The following is a 23,730-nucleotide window of genomic DNA, read 5'->3' on the forward strand; positions in this document are numbered from 1 at the left end:
GAGAAGGAGAAAGAGGAGGAGGAAGAGGAAAGGAGGAGGAGGAGAAGTACTGTTTGGTTGTTGGGGTTGAATGAATTACAAGCAAAAGAGAATTGCTGGAGTAATGTTACATCACTCAAAGGTAGGATGGTTCAACTGGGCAGAAGACCAGATATCAGAATATATGATGGTGGGGCTGGGGATTTAGCTCAGCGGCAAAAGCGCCTGCCTGGCAAGTACAAGGTCGTGAGTTCGGTTCCTGGTACCAGAGAAAAACAAAAAAAAACAAACAAACAAACAGAATATATGATGGTAATGAGGAGATGCGGTGTGAAAGCCACTGTCAGTTAATGTCTGTTTTCTTGAACATTCTAAGGAATGCTGGCGGCAAGCTCATCAGCTGACAGTGAGATCTAGAAGGTAAGCATTAAAGATCTGAAGAAAACAAGGGGTAAAATAGGCCTCACATAGATTAACGGGGAACTAGTAAACCAGGGACAAATGGACTTGGTTGATTACCAAGTAGCATCAAGATGAGGGCTATAAGACCAATTCACACATTTACAGACTTTCCTCTGGCAACATTCACTGCACAGACACAGATCCAGAGAAGTTGGAGGATTGGTTTTGTTCAGGACTGTGATACTCCACTTAAGGAAGACAAAGAGAGAAGGTGACAGTTTGAAAGTATGTATAAAAATGGCTGGAATGACTGATGGTAGTTATCTGGGCGAGGAGAGTAGAGAAGTTATCAAGTGGGGTACAGTTAAGGTGGAAAAGTGGACAGACTAGTTCATTGGACATCCCATTGTGGTAGAAGGGTGGTTGAGGGTTGCACAGGGTAAGATGGTGATCCAAGAGTATTCCTGAAGAGGAGATTATGGAGACAATGAGAACATTGTTTATGACAATGTCTTAAGTTTTAACATTGGGGTCCCTGGATGGACTTGAAGGCATGTTAAATCATGAATTTCAAAGGCAGGAGGATTTTAGGAAAAGGAAAGTGTGGGGAATGAAAATAAAATAGAAAAAGAGCCGAGTTTCTTGGCAGGGAAATGCTGAAGACTAGGAAGTTATCTGGGAGTCTAGATTTCTTCAGGTGACTTATGTGAAATGAATTATGTGGAACAGTGTTTATTCTAGTTAGATCGAAGGAAGAGAGACAGAAAGGGTTGTGCGTTAAGATAGATGAGTGGATTGTCACTTAAATTGTGATATATAGTAGGTTAGACTCATGTGCTGAAGGTTTGATCCCCCAGTGTAGCATTTTCAACGGTGGGGTGTACAGGGATGATTGGGACAAGGGGGGCTTTCTTTATCAATGGATTGATGAGTTCATAGATGAATGGGCTACCAGGAGGTGGGGCCAGGTTGGAGCAAGTAGGTCCTGAAGGGCATGCCTTTGAAGAGTTTTGTATCTGATCCCCTCCTCTCTCTCCTTCCTGGCCTCCATGAAGCAAACAACTTTGTTCAATGTACCCTTCCATCATGATGCTCTGGCTTACCACAGGCCCGCAGCAATGACTATGTACTAAAACCAACAGAAGTCTGAGCCAAAATAAACATTTTCTCTTTAAATTGTTATTCTTAAATATTTTGCCACAGTAACAGAAAGCTAACTAACACAGTAGCTATGTTCCTGGTCTCAGAAATCAGTTCTTACTCTTTTTCTAATATCATATCTTCATTCACCCCTTAAGTACCTACAGTAGTTGGCATGAAATAAGTACATGTGGAATTAATGAATACACAAATAATTAATAACTATTTCTGTATCACTGAATAATTGTTCTAGTATTGTAGGCTTTTCTAAAACTTCATATTTCATATTTGAATTTATTCCTTTTTAATTAAGTTTGTAGATACATTTTAGGTATATATAATTATCACATTCATCATAGGAAATTGGTACCTGTACATGATATATATTGATACTTTTCCCCCATTCCCTATACTCCCTTCAACCTCTCTTCCTCTCCCTATTTACAAAAGCTTTGTTTCATTTTTCCCCTTCTTTTTTTGTTTTTTTCTTTTTCTTTCCTTCCTTTCCCTCTCCCCTCTTCCTACTTCCTTTTTCCCTCTGAACATTTTCTTCCTATTTCACAATATCTATTGTGTGCTCTGGTCCTTATTTACACTTTTGGTTTCTCATACCAGAGAAACTCTATGGCATTTACACATGTGAGTCCAATAAATTTTACTTAATAGTTTGTTCTCAAGATGAATCCGTTTACCTAGAAATGTCTCAAGATTATTCTTCTTTATGGCTGTGTAGTACTCCATTGTATAAAAAGAACCACATCTTCTTTATCCATTCATCAGCTGATAGATATTTGGGTTGTCTCCAATATTTAGCAGTTACAAACTCTGCTGTGATACTCACGGGTGTGCATATATCACTGTGGTATGATGCCTTTTTTTCTTTTGAGAAGATACCTAGAAATGGAATAGTTGGAGCCAATGAGACCTCTAGTCCTAGTGTTTTGAGGAATCTCCAAACTTATTTCCACAGTGGTTGCACCAGTCTACGTGCCCATCAACAGGAGAACAGTTCCTTTTTCCCCACAGCATTTTTTTTTTTTTTTTTTGGTACTGGGAATCGAACTCAGGACTTTGCACTTTCCAGGCAGGTGCTTATGCTGCTGAGCTATATCCCCAGACACCCACAGCATTTGTTATTGGTAGATTTCTTGATAATAGATATTTTTTCTAGAGTGAGATGGAATTTCAGCATTGCTTTAACTTGCATCTCTTGAATGACCAGGGATGCTGAGAATTTCTTCATATATTTATTTACTGTTTCTACTTCTTCATCTGAGAAGTGTCTACTCACTTCAGATGCCCATTTTTGGATTGGGTCCTTAAATTTGGAGGGTCTGATTTTTTTTAACTCTCTATATGTTCTTGATAGTAATTCTTTGTCTAAGAACAGCAGGCAAAGAAATTTTTCCCACAATGTAGGTTGTTTCTTCACTCTATTGGTAGTTTCTTTTGCTATATAAACTCTTTTTAGTAAGATAAGGACCTAGTTGTTGACTTTTGGTAATAGTTCCAGAGTGATTAGAGTTTTGTTCATGACATCTTTGTCTACAGCAATGTCTTCAAGAGCTCTACCCATTGTGTCTTCCAGCAGATTTAATGTTTCTGTTTTAATATTTAGATCTTTGATCTATTTTGATTTTAGCTTAGTGCACGGTGAAAGATATGAATCTAGTTTTAATATGGAAAATCAGTGCTTCTAGCACCATTTATTAAAGAGGCTATCTTTCCTTGAGTGAACATGTTTGACTTCTTTGTCAAAGATGAGGTGGCTGAGTATGTCTGGACTTGTTTCTGCATCTTCTAATCTGTTCCATTGATCCTCAAGTCTATTTTTTGCCAGTACCATGCTGTTTTTATCACAGTAGCTTTGTAGCATAATCTCTAGTCATGGATTGTGATGCCCCCTGACTTGCCTTTGTTGCCCAGAATTGTATTTGCTATTTTAGGTCTCTTCTGGTTCCAAATGAATTTTAGGATTGTTTTCTCTACTTCTGTGAGATATGCTATTGGTATTTTGATTGGGATTGCATTGAATCTGCATAATTTTGGAAGCATGCTCACTATATTGTGGTCACTATATAGTGAAAGCACTTTTCACTATATTGGTGCTTCCTACCCAAGAACAAAGGATATCTTTCCACTTTCTGATATCCTCTTCAACCTCCTTTTTCAGAGCATTGTAGTTTTCAATGTAAAGATCTTTTACAACCTTCATTACATTGTTTCCTAGGTATTTCATAATTGGGGATGCTATTTTGAAAGGTGTTGTTTTCCTAATTTCTCTCCCAGTGAGTTTATTATTTGTGAACAGGCAAGCTATTGACTTTAGAGTGTTAACTTTCTATCCAGCTGCACTACTGAATTTGTTTATTAAATCTAGGAGTCTTGGTGGAGTTTTTGGAGTCTTCTATGTACAGTATTATGCCATCCACAAATAATAAAAATTTAACTTCTTCCTTTCTTATTGTCATTCTTTTTATTTCTTTCTCTTGTCTAATTGCTCTGGTTAAAGTTTCCAGAATTACACTGAATAAGAGTGTTGACAGTGGGCCTCCTTCTTATGTTCCAGATTATAAAGTGAAAGCTTTCAGCTTTTGTCCATTTAGTGTGATGTTAGTTGTTGGTTTTTCATCAATAGCTTTTAACAGATTGAGATAAAGACCATCTATTCCAATTTTCTGTAGGTATTGTATCAGTAGCAGGGGTTGGACTTTGTCAAATTCTATTCCTGCATCTTTTCAGATGATTGTATGTTTTTGTCCTTTACTCTTTTAATATGGTGTATTATATTTATTAATTTGCATGTGTTGAAACATTCCTGCACCTTTGGGATGAATCACCATTACTTGGTCATGGTGTATAATCTTCCTGATGATTTGCTACATTCTCTTTGTCAGTGTCTTACTGAAGATGTTTGCATATGTTCATTAGGGAAATTGGCCTGTAGTTCTCTTTTTTTGGTTAGATCCTCCTCCAGTTTTTGTATCAGGGTAATGCTTGTGTCCAGGAATTAATTTGTGAGTTCTGTTTCCCTCTCAATTTCATCAAAGAATTTGAGAAGTAGTAGCATTAACTCTTCTCCAAATTTCTTGTAGATTTCAGCAGTGAATCCGTGAGGACCTCAGTTTCTCTTTGTTGGTATGGTTTTAATTTTACCTTCAATTTCATTGACTGATATTGGGTTATTTAGAATTTTTTGTATCTTCTTGATTCAGCTTTGGTAGTTCATATGAATCTTGGAATTTGCCCAATTCTTATGCATTTTCCATCTTACTAAAATACAAGTTTTCAAAGTAGATATAGATTATTGTCCGGATTTCTGCAGGGTCCATTGTAATTTCACCCTTTTTATTCCTAATTGCATGGATTTGAGTCTTTTCTTTCCTCTTTTGATAAGTCTGGGTAAGGGTTTGTTGATTTTACTTAATCTTTTAAAGGACTAACTCTTCAATTCATTGATTCTTGTATTGTTTTCTTGGTCTCCAATGCATTAATTTCTGCTCTGATCTTTATAATTTCCTCCCTCATATAAGCTTTGTGCTTAACTTGATTTTCCTTTTCTATAAGCTTGAGGTCCAACATTAAATTGTTTATTTGAGCTCACTCTCTTTTTCTGGTATGGGAATTCACACCTATAAATTTCCCTCTGAGGACTGCTTTCATTGTGTCCAATAAGTTTCAATATGTTGTATTGGCATTATCATTTACAGTAATTGTAGAAACCATCTAATTTCTTCATTAATTTCACTTGTGACCCACTGGTTGTTCAGGAGGGTGTTATTTAATCTCTAAGTGTTTATGAAGTTTTTGTAGTTTCTTTTGACATTAATGTCCAGTTTCATTTCACTATCATCTCATGATATTTATGAGATAACTTCAATTCTTTGCATTTACTTAAGCATGTTCTATGAGCTAATGTGTGGTCTATTTTGGAAGATATCCTGTGTGCAGCTGAGGAGAATATGTATTCTGATGTTGTGGGGTGGAATACTCTGTAGACATCTACTAAATCCATTTATTGTGGTTTGTCCAGTTGATCTGTCTTTTTCTAACAGTGGTATATTGAGTTTCCCCAATCCAATTGTGTTAATGCTTAGTTTGTTTTTCATGTTGATTAACATTTGTTTTATATAGCTGGGTGCACTGGTATTTGTTGCATATATATTTATGATTATTTATCTCTTCCTCTTGGACTGTATCCTTTACAAAGATGTAGTGACCTTCTTTGTCTCTCTTAATCAGTCTTGACTTGAAATCCACTTTTTCTAGTCGGGTGTGGTGGTTCACACCTGCAATCCCAGCACTCAGGAGGCTAAGGCAGGAAGATCATTGCAAGTTCAAGACAAGCACAGGCTACAAAGTGAGCTCAAGGCCAGTCTGAACTGCATAGCAAGACCTTTTCTCAAAAAGACCAAGGGAAAAAAACATTTTTCTGCAAATAAAATAGCTGCCCCTGCTTTTTTTCCTGGCTTCCTATCATATGAAGTATTGTTTCCTATCCTTTGACTTTCAGTCTATGAATTTCTTTTTTAATTAAATGTTTCTTGTATGCAGCATGTTGTTGGATCTTGCTTCTTGATCCATTCTGCCAGTCTATGTCTTTTGATTGGTGAATGGAGACCATTCACATTAATGACTATAACATATATGTATTGACTTATCCTTATCATGTCATTTTCCTGTTGTTGGCTTCCCTTTTCTCCCCTCAGTTTAACTGTTTTCTTTCCCTGGTGGATTCATTCTGTTGGGGTTCATGGAGCTGTAATCCCTGTTATCTCTTTCTAACATGGCCCTCAGAACGTTTTGGAGTGCTGGTTTCATGATCATGAATTTCCTCAGATGCTTTTATCATGGAAGTATCTTATTTCTCCATCAAGTTTAAAAGAATTTTGAATGGTGCATCAATCTGCTTTGGAGGTTATTTTCTTTCAGAGTTAAAATACTGCAAGCCAAGCTTTCCTTGAGTGGAGAGTTTGTGCTAACAAGTCAGCTGTGATTCTGACGGACTTTCATTTTTAGATGATTTGTTTTCTTTCTCTAACAACTTTTTGATATTCTTTTCTCGTGTTGAATTTCTGCAATCTTGACTATTATGCCTTGGTGTAGACTTTTTTGATCATAGCTAATTGGAATTCTATCTGCCTCACTTATTGTCTGTCAAATTCTTTTTTCTCTGCTTGGGAAATTTTCTGCCATGACTTGTGTGAACAGGTTTTTATGTCATTTGTGCTATCTCCTGATTTTTCATTGACTTCAAACAATCTTATGTTATTCTTCTATGTATCATTTAGTACCAGCTAGATTAATTTTTGTACTCTTGCTGTTTTTAAGAAATCTTTCCTTTCATGATCACTAACCACAGCTCTGTTTTCTATACTGAGATTCTATCCTCACATTGGCTCATTCTCTTAATATACTTTCAGTGGAATTTTTAATCTCCTGGATGTCTATTTGAATCTATTTCATGAGTTCCACTTCTTTCCTGTGTTCAGTGTTCATAAGTTCTATCATTTTCCTAAACTCCTCTATTTTTATCTGTTTGGTGTAGTCACTTATCATGTCTTTCATTATGATCACCATCTCTGTAGTTATATAAGAAATTATTCCTGACTTGATATTTTCTAGAGTTTTGTTCATCTTCTTTGTTACTTCTTCTGTTACTACTTCAGAGAGTATAGGTGTGTGGCTTTCAGGTGGTTCCACCTCATTGTCCTAGGGTTTGCCTTTGGTGAGCTGGAAGTCTAAGGTTGCACCTTGTTATATGTCTTCCCACTTTCTGGGGTTTTTTAAGTTTTTGTGTAATTTGTGTCATTTTATGTCACTCTAAGTCATTTGTCATTTTTTAAAATTTTTATGACATTTAATTTTAATTTTTGAGGTTACTTGTAAATTGCCTATGGCAAGTAGCTTTATTCCCATTATTTATAACCCTACTTCTACTTCTCAGAGATGTCTTCCAGATGTAGCTTTCTTTTGGGATTTGAGTCTGTTGCAAGATCCTACCTCTTCAATTTATTGGGGATAAGAGTAAGAAGTTGTTGCCTACTTGGCCTGGCACCTGATTCTTAGGCACTGGCTTATAGTATTTTTAGGACCCTCAGGCAATCTCAGTCTTGGTACACCAGGAAGAACAACTGGTTAGAACAATTATGTTACTTGGGCTAAAGTGGTACACTGAGTAATAACAATAGCATCAAACACTGCCTAGAAAATGACAAAGTGAAATAACTATTTTCCACCTTTAATTGTATGAACTAGATTTGTGGTTATAGAACAAAATCTAATGAAATAGAAAATTATATACAGTAAATAAGCCCTCAGTGTTGCAATTTTACCCTGAGGGGAGAAAATTTTAAGTGGGGTTAGAGGGAAAATAGAGAACTAGAAGAAGATGAAGAGATTAGAAGTAAGGCTAGTAAGACAAAGGAAGATCATGCTAACTTTGAGAAACTGGTGAAGAAGACAGGAGGGAAAGAGAAGGAAGAAATAAAAAGAACAGAGCAGAACAACAACAAAATAACTAGAAATCACTGCTCAAACTAAGAACAAGAACAAACAATCAAGAAAAAAATAAGAAAAGAGAAAAAAGAAAGAGGGAAAAATCCACCTGAAGGTGTGTCTGTACTGTCATAGGTAGACAGTGTGGGCAAACAAAGTCCAGTTCCAAGTTAATTAATCCCAGAAAGCCAGCTATAGCTTTACAGAGGGATATAAGATAGTCCCAGTGAGCCTGTATCTTTAGTTCCACTGAAGTTAAGGCTAGTTTCTGGCTGTGAGGCTGGAACAAGTGTCACTCAACCTGCAGTTGTCCGTGGCCCTCCTCTGGCTTGAACTTGGCTCCCTACCAGCTCAAACTCAGCTCCTTGACTTTCTGCCCATTTGAACTCAGCTCCCTTACCTTGACACTAGAAGGTGCTAAATGCAGCCTGTGGTTGCTCTGAGTTCTGAGCTCAGTTGGCACCCCTCCAAGATGGCTCCCACCCAATTGCATCCTATGGGAGACATCTAAACCCAAATAACTTAGCAGCCACTGCAGTCTGCTGAGTCTACTGCTCCATTTCCCTGGTTGGTTTCTCTGTGGAGGCCTCTGGGATCACCAGTAGTCACTGTGGGTCTGCTGGTTCAAGCAGCCCCTCTAGTGCAGTGAGTCCAGGCTCAGGGAGAAAGTGTCACCTGCCACCTCTTCCTTCACTGAAGTCTCTGTCTTCACTCTCCCAATGGGCTTCAGTTCTCACTTCAGATCTTTCCTGTGTCCTGGGGATCCACCTCCCTCCCTCCTTCTCCACCTCCTCAGGTTGCTATATTACAGTATCTGGACAATAAATTTCAGAAAGGTTCTTTCTCTGTTGCTTACCACACCACCACACCATCTTCCTGGAAGTCCATACTTGTATTTATTCTTGAATGCTTGTCTTATCAAAATATCCTTCCTCTGATCATTTTCATCCCACTTTCTATCTCTTTTTTTCTGATCTCACTCCAAAATATTATTTGTCCAACAATACTTTGCATTCAGCCATATTTGCTTTAAGGTTGATCTTTATTTTAAAAACATCATAACCAATGAGCATTCTTTGATCACTCAGATGGTGGGTTTGTGCTGTGAGCACCTGTTCAGCTGAACTGTATTTCCCACACTCAAAGTCCTATTTCTTGTATGTTTCTAATTAGCACAGACCAAAATCTAGTGAAATTCACAGAGAAGGATGGATGCAAGGCTATTTATGTAGCTGGTATGTGATTTTGATAATCTTCAGATGCACCTCTGTACCATGAAGAAGCAGCTGGCCTCTATGTTTTTGAATTTCTCTTCAGCCAAGGGACTTCCAAGCTACAAGTGTGTGTTTGCTTCATGATGAAAGGCCTAGATTTCTACAGGTTTCCTCTTCATTGCCAAGGTCAGAGGCAACCAGGACATAGCAGATTTCAGTCTATGCTCAAGAAAGCTCCAGTTCATGGATTTCAGCCTGTTGGCACTCCTCCATTCTGGACCACTTGCTCTATGGACTTCAGATACCATCATCCAGAGAGACACAGCCTTACAGAGACCATGTCACCATCTCCACAGGTGTGTGAGCCTCCCTGAACAAATCCCTAAAGGTGTTGCTTTTCTACTTGAACCTTAATTGATGTACCCTACTGGATATGCTAAATTCTTGGGTTTTGAGGGATTAAGAGTTTTATGATACAGTCCTTGTTATGGTTTGTGTCTGGATGTCTCCCTAAAGTCTCAAGCAGTCAGGGAGGGTGGGCTTTCCAGAGGCACCTGAATTTAGAGTTTGTGGCTCTAGATGGTCCATGTTTCAATGCTAAGATTAAGGATGAGAGTGCTACACCCGTGCTAGGGCAGGTAGCCTGCATAAGATATAAGGGAAAGAAAGGGGCTTGTTTCTTGCTTTCTTGTTGCTTTTTGCTATCTTCCATCAGCCCAGCCACCATGAACTGTTGTCCCTCTGCCATGTGCCACCCTGCCTTGCAGCCAGCCAATTATGAACTAAAACTTCGACAAACAGTGAGCTAGATAAATCTCTCTTTCTTTAATATTGGGTGTCCAGATATTTTGTCCCAGCAAAGAGAAAAACTAAGACAGAATTTGGTACCAGAACTGGGTTTGTTGCCAGACTATACCTGACCATGTGGTTCAGAAGCCTTTGGGAATGGTTTGTGGAAAGAGTTTGGAAAGTTTCAGAGATGCCAGCTTGAAAAGTAGAGCTGGAATGCCTTTGGCTGTACTGTATCAGAGATTCTTGTCATGGCTCAGAAGGCCAGAAGGCTGATAGAAATCCTGTGGGTAATGATGAGGCATAGATGTCTTTTGGGAAGAAGGACTTCATTGGTTGTTGGATTCCAGACACTGTATGTTATGAATGGGCAGAAAATTTGTCCTTCTTTTGCTCATGTCCAGAAACTTTTCCTGAGACTGAGATTAAGGGTGGTGGGTGGACCAATTAATCTAGCAGAAAAATTTCAAGGAGTTCTAATGTTGAGGCAGTGGCATGGCTGCTGTTGGGGGTGCTTTTAGCCAGATGTGTGTTGAGAATCAAGAACAAAACACCCAGCAGGATGATTTAAAATGTTGTGAGTTTGGTCATAAGGGAAGCTCCAGTCAAGATGGCAACCACAAAGATAGAACTGAGGAGATCTTGATTGCTGAGAAGGAACAGAATAATAGAAAATATGGCCTGAGGACATAGCAGGAAGAATCAAGTCTCCACTCTTTGCACCCTCAAAACTGCAAAAGTGAAAGATTGCTTTGAGAAGATAGCCCCATAACACCATGTTCCAGAATGGTGGCAGCATAGAGAATTTGGTCCTCAAAACTGATTCAGAATGCTCCATGATCCAGCCACTTGATGCCTATAGCCAAGAAAGAGTGAAGCTTGGCTACTACTCCAGCAGGCAGCAGACATTGGCATCATCTATGTGGTGTTGGTTTTAGGTCCATACAAAGCACAAGAGTTGTGGAGTCAGGAAGGCTTCCACCCAGATTTCAGAAGAAGGCCTGGAAGGCCAGGAACTGTGCCCTTTGAGGGCAATGTATGAATCTGTTAATGTGAAGCCAAAGGTGCATTGGTGACCCCAGAATTTTGGAGAAGCCAGGAACGTGAATCATCTAAGGAAAACTGCAAAGAAGAAGCATAGCCAACATAAGAGAGAAGGCATGTGTGCTACAACTGCGAGCAGTGCTATGCAGGTGGAGCCACTCAAGCCCTTTGGCTTTCACATCTTGTCACAGATTGCCTGGGATGCTGTGACAAAACTACAGAACTTAATGTTTGCCCTGCTGGATTTTCGATGGCTTTAGACCCATTCTTTTGTATCCCCATGTTTGTAACTTTTAGAATGGAAGTGTCTATCTTGTGTCATTGAATGTTGGAGTGTTTAACTTTCTTTTCATTTATACAGGAGCTTGCAGGTAATCTTAGATCTTAGATCTCAGATTATCTTATTTATCTTAGATCTCAGAGGAAACTTGGGACTTAGACTTTTCAACATGTTGAAACTGTTAGGGCTTCGGCAACTCTTGGAGATGGACTAAATGCCTTTTGCATAAAGAAATATGTATGAGTCTTTGGAGAGCCAAAGTTGAATGTTATGGTTTGTATATGGATGCCCCCCAAAAGCTTCATGAACTCATGGGAGTGAGATTTTTGGAGACAGCTGAATCTAGAGTTTGTGATTGATTCATGGTCCATGCTGATTAAGGGTGTGAGTGCTACACCCACCCTAGGGTGGATAGCTTGCATACAGTATAAGAGACAGAATGAAGTTTCTCTCCCATTTTCTTGTTGCTTTTGCTGTCTTCCACTGTCATGAACTGTTGCCCTCTGCCATATGCCACCCCACCTTGGAGCCAACCAACTATGGACTGAAACCTCTACAAACTGTGAGCTAAATAAACCTTTTCTTCTTTAACCTTGGGTGTCAAGTATTGTGTCTCAGCAGCAAGAGAAAAGTAACTAAGTGTTTGGCCTAAAGATAATTAAAATGCAAATGAGGGGATACAATCATATATGTGTAATTTGTTTCCTCAAATAGGTTGCATGATTTGAAAGGAAAAAAAGCCTTCTATATGAAATGAAGTTCCTCACTAAAGCTCCTTAGTCCCAATATAGCAAAAGGAATTCAGAAATAGTCCTATAAAGTTAAAGTACTTTCTTCTCAGGTAAAGATCAACAATTTACCAGCCACCTTCTGAAGTGAAAGTCTCATTCAAATCATCCCCAGATCACAACAGATGGGAATGGGACGTTTCTGCAGGAGACCTCGCCAGATCAGTCTGTGCTAATCACTGTTGGTTCACTTCATGTCTCTGTAAGACTTAACCTGGGCAGATGGTGGGCATGCCTCTTAAGTTGCTTTAAGTTTTCCCCAAAATCAGCACAAACTGCATTCCAGGATAAAAGCCACTGGAGAAGGAAGAAAGCACTTATGCTGAAAGGCTTGATGCTTATCCTCTTCTCCCTCCTCAGACAGTAAAAATAAAGGCGTCATGTAACTGTCTCATAGGGAGATGGAGTTGCAGGCAGCTCTACAAAGCCCAAGCTATCAGCTCATTTTGCAAAAATAGAACAGCATCTTGTGGCTCAGAGATTTATTTCCAGAGCCTGCCTATTCTTTTCTGGAAGCATAAATTAGGTTCTTTTCAGTCACATTAAGAGGAACCTAATTGCATAATTCATTCCATGCAGACTTTTCTACCTATAACAATTCTGGCCCTGTTGAAAGCAAAGCCAGTCTTACCATGATTGAGCTAATACAGTGTTTTGTGTAAACACAACCCCTTTACCTGAGAAGATCAAAGTCATTATTTCTAATACACTTTCACAACAACCTGTAAAGTATGTAAGTGGTGAGTATTATTATTCATAGCAGATAGAAAAGACAAATCACAGTGCATGGGTGAGACTGGTTATTCTGACTCTTAGATCATTATTTCCCACCTTTTGTCACCTTATCACTACTTTCCCCACCCTCTTCTTGAGTTGATATCAGAAATTCAGAAATAGTACACCAAATGATATGACTTCTACAGGCAAGAATGTGAATGTGGTATTCTGGTGAATGTGGTATGCCCACCAGAAATGTAACCTAGGATCCCAGGTTCCCTGCTCCTTCTCAGAATTGCCATAATATTATGAAGCACTTGATTAGTGACTAAAATTCTGCAAATGATGATTTTGGCAAAGCCATGGACTGCTCACTCCTGTATTAATCAGATCAGGCTGTCATCACAAAATACCAACAACTATATGTCTTAAACAACAGATACTTATGCTCTCACAATTATGAAGGCTGGGAATCCAAGGTCAAGTTTCCCTCCAATTTAGTTCCCGGTGAAGCAGTCATCCCGGTTGGTAGACTTCTGCCTTCTCACTGTTTTTGTGGTGGAGATAAAAAGATAAAGTTCTCTGGTGTCCTATTGTGTAAAAACACTAATTCTTTTATGAAGATACAACCCTCATGACATCATCTAAGCCTATTTCTCTTCAAAGGTCCCTCTGCTGTACAAAAATCAGTGTACACCACTAACCAATCCCAATCTCTATATGCATTGATAATTCCTGTTAAGGTTCCTAGATCCAGCAGGATCTAAACCACATCAGGCAGAATATGAGTCCAGTGAAACAGGATATAGCATGTCAGGCAGAGCACAGGTATCACTCATACATAGGCAGCAAGGATAAACAGAAGCCTGTGATCCATGGAAAACTACCTCCCCCCAAGATCCAGGGAAGCTTCCAGAGATAAAATAAGTTAGCATTTTCATCCTTTGCACAGCATCTGTGGGACCACTGAAGCTGATGTCTGCCTTTCCACTCTGGTTTTAAGCCCTGAGAGGCTGGGACCACTGAGTAAAAGCACTGTAGGACACCCTATTCCAGAAGGAATGAAGATAAAACCTGTTCCAGAGTTCCTCTTTATCTAGGGATTCTAAATTCTCAGCATACTGTGCAGTTACCATGAGGGCTACAAGCAAGAAGAGCTGAGTCAGCCACATCTATCCAGAGACCTGTTTTCCTACAAACCCACCTCTAAACACTACCTCAGTGGGGACTAAAGGTTCAGCATATAAATTTGGGGATCACTATTCAGTTCATCACATTCTCTCCTTACTTTATGAAGCAAAAAAATTGTGTCCACTCCCTTTCACAGTGTCATATCCAAACATCATACCGTGTCCTGTGTCCTCCTGGGAATATCCTGATCTTCTAGCAATGTGGCTCATGAATCAATGCACTTCTTTATCACCACTGCATATGTGACTCCTGCTTTCTCATATGTGGGAGGCTTAGATTTCTCTTTTATAGGCATGTTCGCCACTCCAATGGCAGCTGCAATTTTAAGCAAGCAGAATTTCCATGTGGGTAATGCATGCAAGACCTGAATTTCTGTTCTTTGTTTTCTTCCCCCAGATTACCTGCTCTTATATGAATCTTCATCCATCCACAATCATAATCACAAACCAGACTGAAATATATCTTTGATGAAATTCCACAATCAGGTCACATCTATCTATCCTTCTAGCTTGTGTGATAGCCATACCTCTATTCTCCCTAGAAGCCACAATCTATTTTCCACTCCATTTCTTTTTTTTAATCCCTTTTATCTTTTTTCTCATCTATCTAGGGTGTTTTACTTTGCATCAAAAATATCCTCTACAAGACTTATGCATGCAGAATGGAGTTTCTGGAAGATATTAGATTATGGGGAGCTAATCTCATCGATACATCAACCCATGGATAAGTTCATAATGATAAAGCAAGAGAGACTATATTTTCTGTTTTTAACACCATATTAAGAGAAGTCACTTGAAGTTTACTTAAGCTGTAGTTCACCCCAGTCGCCTTGGTTAGTTATCAACTCTGCAGAGCAGAGTCATAAAATGGGAACCGAACAAATAGGACAAAGTGGGAAGTGGGCTAAAAGTTAAACCACAATGGTCATTTGGAACTTGGTCATCTGACCTTCTGGGAGAAGTAAACTTTGTGATAATTGTGTGACATTCTTGTAAGATTCCCAAAAATGAGGTAATGGTTACCATGGAAACCTAAAATGTATTTAAACTGAAGGAGAGACCCAGATCATGGCAAACATCTTCTCTGGCTCCTGGTTAGAGACTGTCCATCAGCCAGCTCCAATAAAGCTCTGTTCATTCCTGCCTTTTGAGTTTTCTTGTGAGTGCATTTCTTGATGGGCTCACTTGGAAAATCAATAGCTGACTGTGCTGCTGGAGGTGGGGTCAGGTTGGAAGAAATAGATCATAGTTCATATTTTTGAAGAGTATATCTTCTTTCAGGCTCTTCCTTGCTCTCTCTGATTCCTGGCTGCCATTGAGGTGATCAGCATTCTTCTATCATGCCCTTCTGACATGTTTCTCCCCTGGTGTCAAGTGGCCATGGACTGCAACCTCTGCAAACCTCTGCAATCATGAGCCAAAGAAAACCTTTTCTCCTTTAAATTATGTATGTCAAGTTTTTATTCTAGGAATGGAAAATTTTACTAATACAAAAGGCTGTATGTCATCCCTTTAGCACTCTTCTAAATTCTCTGGGCCTGTTGTCCTTTTATTGTATCCATTTGAAATACCCAATTGTTGAATGAACCCATCTACCTACACAGGATGCTTAGAACTGATGGAGAAATTAACCAAACCAGACAGATCAGCACTATCATACTCATATGATTGTCAGCCTCAGCTGGGCTGTCTTCACTCATTCTTATCAGAGGCTCTACTTCACAAGAAAATATTAGTCATTATACAGACAGTCCCTTAACTTCTGTCAACCCCTCTATAACCAGCTTTTATATACAGAATCAGTCAATTCCATTTTCTTATTTGTCATAGAAACCATTTTTTTTTAAATCTACATTTCTCTCACAACTTTAGGCTGGGTGTCTTGCTTTACCCTAGCTGTGATGGATAATGGGCTAATTGACAATTTGAGTGTGGAAACCCAGCTGAATTGAGGCAGCATGGTTCTGGGTGAGAAAGAAACCCTGAAGGATTATTGTCAGAATGATATTAAAAAGAGAACGAGTGGGAAGGATTTCAGCAGAACTTCCTGGGAGGAGTTTTGTTGGGACTGCTTTTCTTCAGAGACATTTATTTCAGCAGTTTTTCTTTGAAAGAGCTTTGGCTGTTTTCTTTCTTTAGAGGAGCTTCAACCTGTTCATCTTGAACATTGTCTCCTGGCTACCAGTCAGATCCCTCAGCCTTCTGGCACAGACCCTTCAGCCTTTTGGCACAAACACTTCGGCTTCCAGCACTGGCCCCTGGGCCTTTCTGGCACAGATCCTTCAGTCTCCCAATACCTATCCTTCAACCTCCTGATACAGACTTGCATGGGACCTTGCCATGGGCCCCAAGCCTTCACCTAGATTCTTCAGGTCTCACTGTTCAGATAGATATTTCATACTCTTCTACATCTGACTCTAGTAAGCATTGACTGATGCACTAACTCTACTATTATACAGCAAAAATAGAAGTCATTAGATAAAAATCAGCAACCACCACTGAATAATCTGCACACTCTGTGCACAATTTCCTCCATTTTTATCCCCTGTATTCTTCCTATATTATTCATTTCTTTTACTAAATTTTTCCCATGAGGATTTAAATATGATCTACTTCTCCCGTTTCACAATAAATAAAAATTTCTTCTGGCTCTGTTAGCTGCTACCCACACTCACTTCTCCTGTCCATATCTAAATGTGCTCATAGCATTTTGCAAACTTGTTTCCTGTGTTTTATCACTATCCCTTCCTGTGTCTGTGTATTACCAGCTAATTCCTGGCCATGGCACAAAAACTGCTCTCACCAAAGACCTAACCAGTTTAGGAAACCATCACCCTGACCTCAGCTTTTAATACTGTTCCTGGTAATTAGGAAAGTGTTTATTAAATATTTGCCAAAGAAATGCAAGTACCAAGAACAGGAATGAATTCAGATATTTTCCCTTAGAAGTGGTAGATTCATATATTCATTCAGCTAGCATTAATTTATCATTCAACAAATATTAAATGACTATATGCTATATGTCAGGCTATGGTTAGATTTGAAATAATAAAATGAATAGAAACAGCCCCCAAAGATCTACGTGCTTGGAGAGAAACCTGGTAGCAAATAATATAAAAAATAATATGCTTAGGTACTCTAAAAGATGTATAAATAAAGTGTTGTACAAGGTCAAATGATGCCAGTGGGTAGAGAGAATACAGGTGTCACAAATACTGCTAAAGTCTGAGGATTCTTCCAAAAAACATGGGAGATCTTGGAGGGTCTCTTGTCATCATCAAATTGCTTAAGGGCTACCAAAGAACTTCTCAAAAACATCTAACTCTAGCAAGTTTTATGTATTCTGAACTACTCAGGTACAAAATTCTTAATTTATTCTGCCAGTAAAGTGTAACAAAGAGAATGTTTCAGTGTGTGCTATGGACTGTCACATCTGTCCTCAACGAGTAAGTGCAGAATGGTACATAATTCAACCCACACCACTTTTTAAAAAATTCTAGTCAACCAAAATTCAACTGTACTATATTCTGTAGTGACTTTCTTTTCCTAAATATAAAGAGTACTGTCAAAATAAGAAAAATTCTCTATCAAAGATGCCAAAAATTAGAGTTGGCAACTAGTAAAAACTTTGGAATATATTGGTTTAGCAATTTAACTATGTCTAAATAAGACTTAATGATAGCAAGTTATTTTTGCTATGTTTTTAAAGATAGGGCCTTGCCCATGCTGAGCATTCTATCACTGAGCTACATCTCCAACCCTCACAAGTTTAGCTTCCATATTTGCTTTGTTTTGTTTTTGTTTTGTAAGACGGGGTCTTGTTATCTCATCTAGACTGTCCTTGAGTTCACTACATAGTTCAGCTTGGCCTTGAACTCATGATCCTCCTGAGTGCTGGGATTCTATGTATTCACACATTATTTTTGACAAACCAAATTTTTCGTTTTGTTATTCATACTTTTAATAGAATCTTAATCTTCACCCTGTGTTGTGCAATGGATCTTGGTATCTTTAATTTCTCTGGGGAAACAAAAGTTATAGTGATTGCCAAATTATCTTAATTTAAAAGAATAGATAAAATTCTTAGAAAAAGGTACTGGATGTAAGGATGATCTGGCTGTGACATCCATCACCCCACGGATCACCAGTGTTGATTCAGCTGGTTTGACTGGCCAGACACATGTCCCTTTCCTCCCTCATTGCTCTATGTGTATCCCTGCTGAAGCTCCACGTTCGGTCAAAGAAAGCAACCTTCCCAGATCCAGGAGAACCATTTTCCAGTCAAGGGTAGAAGCTCCACACAAGCTCTCACAAAGCGATGCAGAGGAGTCAATAACACTGAAGCATCACTGTTGTGAATGACTCATATTAATTTAAGAATGTGTTCCCTTCTATTAACAATTCTAAATTTCCTTTATGCATGACCAATCCTTATTATGATGTGAAATGTTTAATATAAAGCAAGTTGTTGATTGTTCTTTGATCTTTCAATTCACTTAGATAGGTGTGGATAGCTTTAGTTGAAGTTGTATCATCACTAAAATTTGGAGATCTTTATGGAAATTTTAACACATTGATTGAGCAGGTTAATAAGAAACCCGGTTCTAGGAAGATCTGAGAGAAGTTTGGGGAAGTCATCCCATAGCCAAGTGTAATGAAAATGAGCAGCGTTCTTAGGTAAAAGTGTTACCATTACAAAGAAGAAGGTCTAGTGTATATCATTTGAGCTTATGTTCTTATCCATTGTACCCATATGAGGTGAGCTATAAGTAGCAACTTAGACAGCCATTTACATAAAAACTGTAGCCATCAAGTATACCCAGACCTCTTCAGCCTTTGGACATTCTGGCAGGTCCTGAGACAGTAATACTCATCTTACTGTCCTAATCTCCCAGTCCACTTCAAGTTACATCTAGGAGTCCTTGAGAAGGTTCTTGTAAATTCCTCAGCCTCCCTATCATTTTCCCTATAGGCCTCTCCATTATGGTTACTGCTGGAAAAGTTCTGGGAGGTCAAGCTCTGCCCCATGCTCTTGTTTCAGAAGCTTTAGGAGCACCATTGCTACTATACCAATATGATCTCCCTAGATGCTCCGAGCACTGCCAACCCTTGTACTATTGTGTTCCTGAGGCTACAAGGCAGCTTGCATTCTGTGCAAGTAAAGAAATCTTACCCTTTATCTCCATTCTGTCCTCATGGGCTTCAAGACAACTAATTCAACTTCTGGTTGCAGCCTCTCTCTCCACATGACTCAGGCATGAGTCCCTTGTCTTACAAGGAAGAAAGTCACATTAGGTCTGCCCCCCTCCCATGAAATCCTGAATCCACAAACACAAAGTCCCTCATTTTAGGCAAATCAAATTACTGACCTAGAACACAGGGGTGTTCTTCTCATCAAGCTGCCTGGGTCTTAGCAGTGAGAGGAATATTAATGCAAAAGACATTTTCCTTCACTCCAATCAAGACACTGGGGATAGAACTACTATGGTGTGGGTGTGAAGAGACTCACTTTGGGGTAAGGCAGCTCTGCTACTTACTTTTGTGTCCCTTTGGATGAGCTAAATAATTTTTTCAAGATTTATTTTCCCAATCTGTAAATTAACAATATCAATAATAATTTCTACACCATAGGATTTTCTAAATGAGGATTAAATGTGATAGTACATTTAAGCGTGAGTATAGTAATCCCTCAAAATACAAGTTATTTTGTTGCTTTGACACCTACTAATTAGCTTTAGCATCCAAAGGCAATAAATTAGGATTCTCCCCTCTTTGTAATGGAATCCTAAGCATGCTTGATCTTCTCATAGCCATGAAGATGCAAACTAGAGATGCCTGGTGGGTGGAGTAGTACCAGTGTAACAGAAAATGCACTATCCCCCAGCCACTATACTTCCGTTTCTTAGCTGCTCAGGTAATAGTTCCTGTTCCAGAAATGGTTGCTCCCATCTCTTAGAAACAGCTGGTCACTGTGATACATAGTTGGTCACTATCATGCACATTGTAAGAACCAATCCCCAACTGACAAGCCATTCTGCCTCTGTACTTCCTACACTCTTATCTAATATAAGCCCTAGGCCACCAGAGATCAGGGCCTGATATTCTGGGAATGATCCTGATCAGTGCCCATCAACATAAATAAATCTGCCTCCAAATCATGGGTGTCATTTTGGCTGCTTGCCATTGCACCAGGTAAGGAGAGAACCAACCAAAGTGGGTAAAGAACAACAGACACAAAAAAGCAGTTGAACACGACGGTAGATGGACACATGAAATGCAGTCTGTACATGCTTGAAACATATTTTGAAGAGAGTCAAGTTACTATGTGCAAGCGTGGTCCAGGAGCCAATGAATTTGGTTACAGAGACTAAGAAAACCTTAAAAAATATGTAAGTGCCACCATTTCTGCACATTTCAAAGTAAACTCAAGACTAGGAAAATTAAGGAAGATATATGTCAGAGTTTTCTAGTAAAAAGCCATTGGAGACCATGGCATGTGAAGTTGTTGTTACACTAATGAAACTGGCAAGATCACAAATCCAGATAACAATATTGTTTTATTGTTTATGATATGCACATTAAAGGGAGATTATTCAGAAACAGTTTCAGTTGAAAGTATTTTATCTTACATTTTGCTTTGTTTTGTTTTTGTTTTATAATACGGGGTCTTGTTATCTCATCTGCTTTTCTCCTTCTTTCTCAGTTTTGTTTCATAAAATTATTTCATATTTTAGCCTACTTAAGAAATAAATAAAAGCTATCTTCCTTTAATTACCCTCAACCTTTTATTTAATTGTTGAAGGAAATAAAGAAAATGGCTGATAAACAAAAATGCACATGGTAAAGGAGGCTTTTGACTAAAAGCAAGCAAAAAGATTTTGCTGTAAAACAATGTGAAAGCTTCATAGGTTCCCTAACGAAAAATTGGACTACCTCTTCGAAAATGATGGTTACGATTGTGAAGGAAGGAAATGTTCAAATGGGAAGGAGAACATGGAAGAGGGAGGTGAAAGGAAGGAAAGGAAAAGAAAAAGAAAGAATAGAAGGAAAAATGCAGAGGGAGAAAGAAAGGGGAGGGGAAGGGGATTTTAAAAAAGAATTAAGATGTGTTATGCACATGGATCAACTCACAAGGAATGTGGTCATTATGTGCTGCAGACACATACTAATAAAATTTTAATTAAAAAATGATGGTTACACACAATGTTGATAACGCAGCGGCTCTGATCAGTAAACTTTGATATGGGCAAAAAATGAATAAAACCAACCTTTAATAAATATTTAAATCCAACTTAAATAAATAAATAAATATTTAAATGGAACAAGTAGAACAAATAAAATAACTTCATGAAAATTAGCATGTTTTATTTAAATGATACACAAAGTTTAGAAATGAATTAGATTACTTCAATGAAATTCATTTCCTCTATGCAAATTTGTCAATCTTACCAAAATTTGATTAAAATATGTTTTCATCTAGACAGAAAGTTTATGACTGCAGGAATCCTGAGAGGTTCTACACTCAGAGATTGCAATAATTTTCTTGCCTAGCATTATTTTCTGGCTTTTATACACATACACACATGAACACAAACACATATACATGACTTGTTTCATTAAAATGGAATTGAATCAATAAGGGTGATGTAATCAATAATCCTTCTGTATTTCCAGGGACTTCTCCAATAATGGGAGATGAATGTAATTGTTTTGAATTGTACACCCCAATATGTAGAAACTCTAACCCTTACTACCGCAGAATGTGATTGTATATTAAAATAGGGTTATTAAATGATAAGTAGCTTAAAATAAGGCTGATAGGGCTGACTCAAATCTAATTTATATGACCTCCTGAGAAGAGGAAATTTGAATATGCAGACACGTCGCAGCATATTCACAGAGGCACTGACATGGACGTGTGAAGATACAGTAAGTCAGTCATCTGTGAGCCAAGCTGAGAGCTCGCAGAAGAAACTGAACCTCTGGACAACTTGGTCTTGAATTTCTAGCCTCTGGAGCTGTGAAAAAATGCTTTCTGTTGTTTAAACCGCACTGTCAGTAGTGCTTTGTTATGCCAGCCTAGCAAACTGATACAACTAGATGATGTATATCAAGTCTCTCACCCAGAACTAAAGAAAAGAAAACAAAACATATTTAGTGTGTTTGAAAGCACTGTAGAGATAACAAGACAATGAGCATAAGATCTAGGAGAACATAAAACCCATATGGATGAACTTGACATTTGGGAACATTTTTTTCCCCTGAGAGATTCTGCTGATTCCAAAACAGCGGATTGAGAAGCTTTGAAGTTGAGCAGTTTTGGCAGCTTCATAAGGACAGGGAGTAAAGATTAGAGTCTAACATCTCGCAACGTGCAGAATCCTAAGAGCCTGCGTCCTTTAAAGAACGGTAAACCATGAAGGGTCCAGCATTCTCAGGAACCAAGCTCAGCGTAAAATCCTACTAATTCCATGGATAAGATTGATCCAGTACTTGTAGAACTCTTACCTATCCACTTGTCAAAAGCAATGTGTATTCCCTTTGGAGAAAGGAATTTATTTCAGGCACCAAGTGATCTTTAAATGTTATCATCTGCAATGTCTCACACTCAATCAGCTATAATAGCAAACTCCACGAGTGAAGGTTCTGCTATTAATCTCCTCACAGACGCGCTGGAAATGTTCTATCAGATATCTAAGCATCCCTGGCTTCAGTCTGTTTGAAACATACAACTGTCAGAAAAGTGAATTCTCTCTAACTTCCTTCCTACCCTACTGTGAGACCAGTGAGATCCCATGACATTGGAGAAGATGCTGAGCAAGAAACAAAAGACACATGGCAGGTGTGTGAGTGAGATGCTGTCATGTAGCAAGCTCGTGCACCACAGCTTAATTGAAAATGTGTGGGCTGAAGAGATGGGGAACTGAAGGAGTTTGCTTCATACCTCATTGAATAAAGTAGTTATTTTTAAAATAAACACAACCTCTGAACATCCTCCTGGACCTCTGTGTGTACTTACCACTTTACAAAGCCATAGCCTCCATTTATTTTAAAGAATTGATCTCTGATAATCAGTAAGGCAGTATGTAATGTCCACAGAAATGAGAACAATGTGTTGGACATGTATCTAAACAGTTTATGTAGGATGAGGGAACATGAAGAAAGTATATTTGACTTATTCTTTCTAACAACTCTGGCCCTACTGGAGCTGAATGTAACATCTGAGTCATGCTAATCAAGATCAAAGTATGTTTATAAGGATGTGTGGGACATTTTGGAGAGCAGATAAAGGCTTAGTTCTTGCCCACTGGGAGCTTATGATCTGTGGCTTAAATTATTCCCATTTGTTTGGCTACTGACTATTTCTCTGACTTTTGCCAAATTTATCTACATGTGAAGTGAATTTAAAAAGTGGAGTGTCAAGCCATTTCCAAGTAACAAGGGGAAAAGCCTGAGCAGGAATCTGTAGGCCAGGTGCCATCCACTGAACCCGCTGTAGTGGCCTGCTGTGGATGGTGACATGCTCAAGCCAGGATTTCCATCCATCAAAAGTCTGCAGGTGTTCAGAGCCACCTGTGTTTTCATCCTTCCTATAATGTAGCCAGCCAAAGTAATTTTAAATTAGTAATAAAATCAAAAGGTTTGCAACCAGGCACCCCCTCGTGAGGATGTCTTTCAAAATCTGCTAT

The 23,730-nt window shown here is 38.7% G+C and overlaps 1 long non-coding RNA gene across 1 annotated transcript in view; it reads right to left on the reverse strand.

The window, feature by feature from the left end:
- LOC106148779 overlaps nt 1-13,862 on the reverse strand; it is a 25,717-nt gene extending 11,855 nt beyond the window's left edge. Inside the window, exon 1 of the long non-coding RNA XR_001234472.1 lies at nt 13,307-13,862. This is a non-coding gene — a long non-coding RNA (uncharacterized LOC106148779). The remainder of the gene's footprint in view (nt 1-13,306) is intronic.
- Between the last annotated feature and the right edge of the window lie 9,868 nt (nt 13,863-23,730).

Source organism: Chinchilla lanigera, unplaced genomic scaffold (genome assembly GCF_000276665.1).
Source record: "Chinchilla lanigera isolate Chin_1 unplaced genomic scaffold, ChiLan1.0 scaffold00028, whole genome shotgun sequence".
Lineage (NCBI taxonomy): Eukaryota > Metazoa > Chordata > Mammalia > Rodentia > Chinchillidae > Chinchilla > Chinchilla lanigera.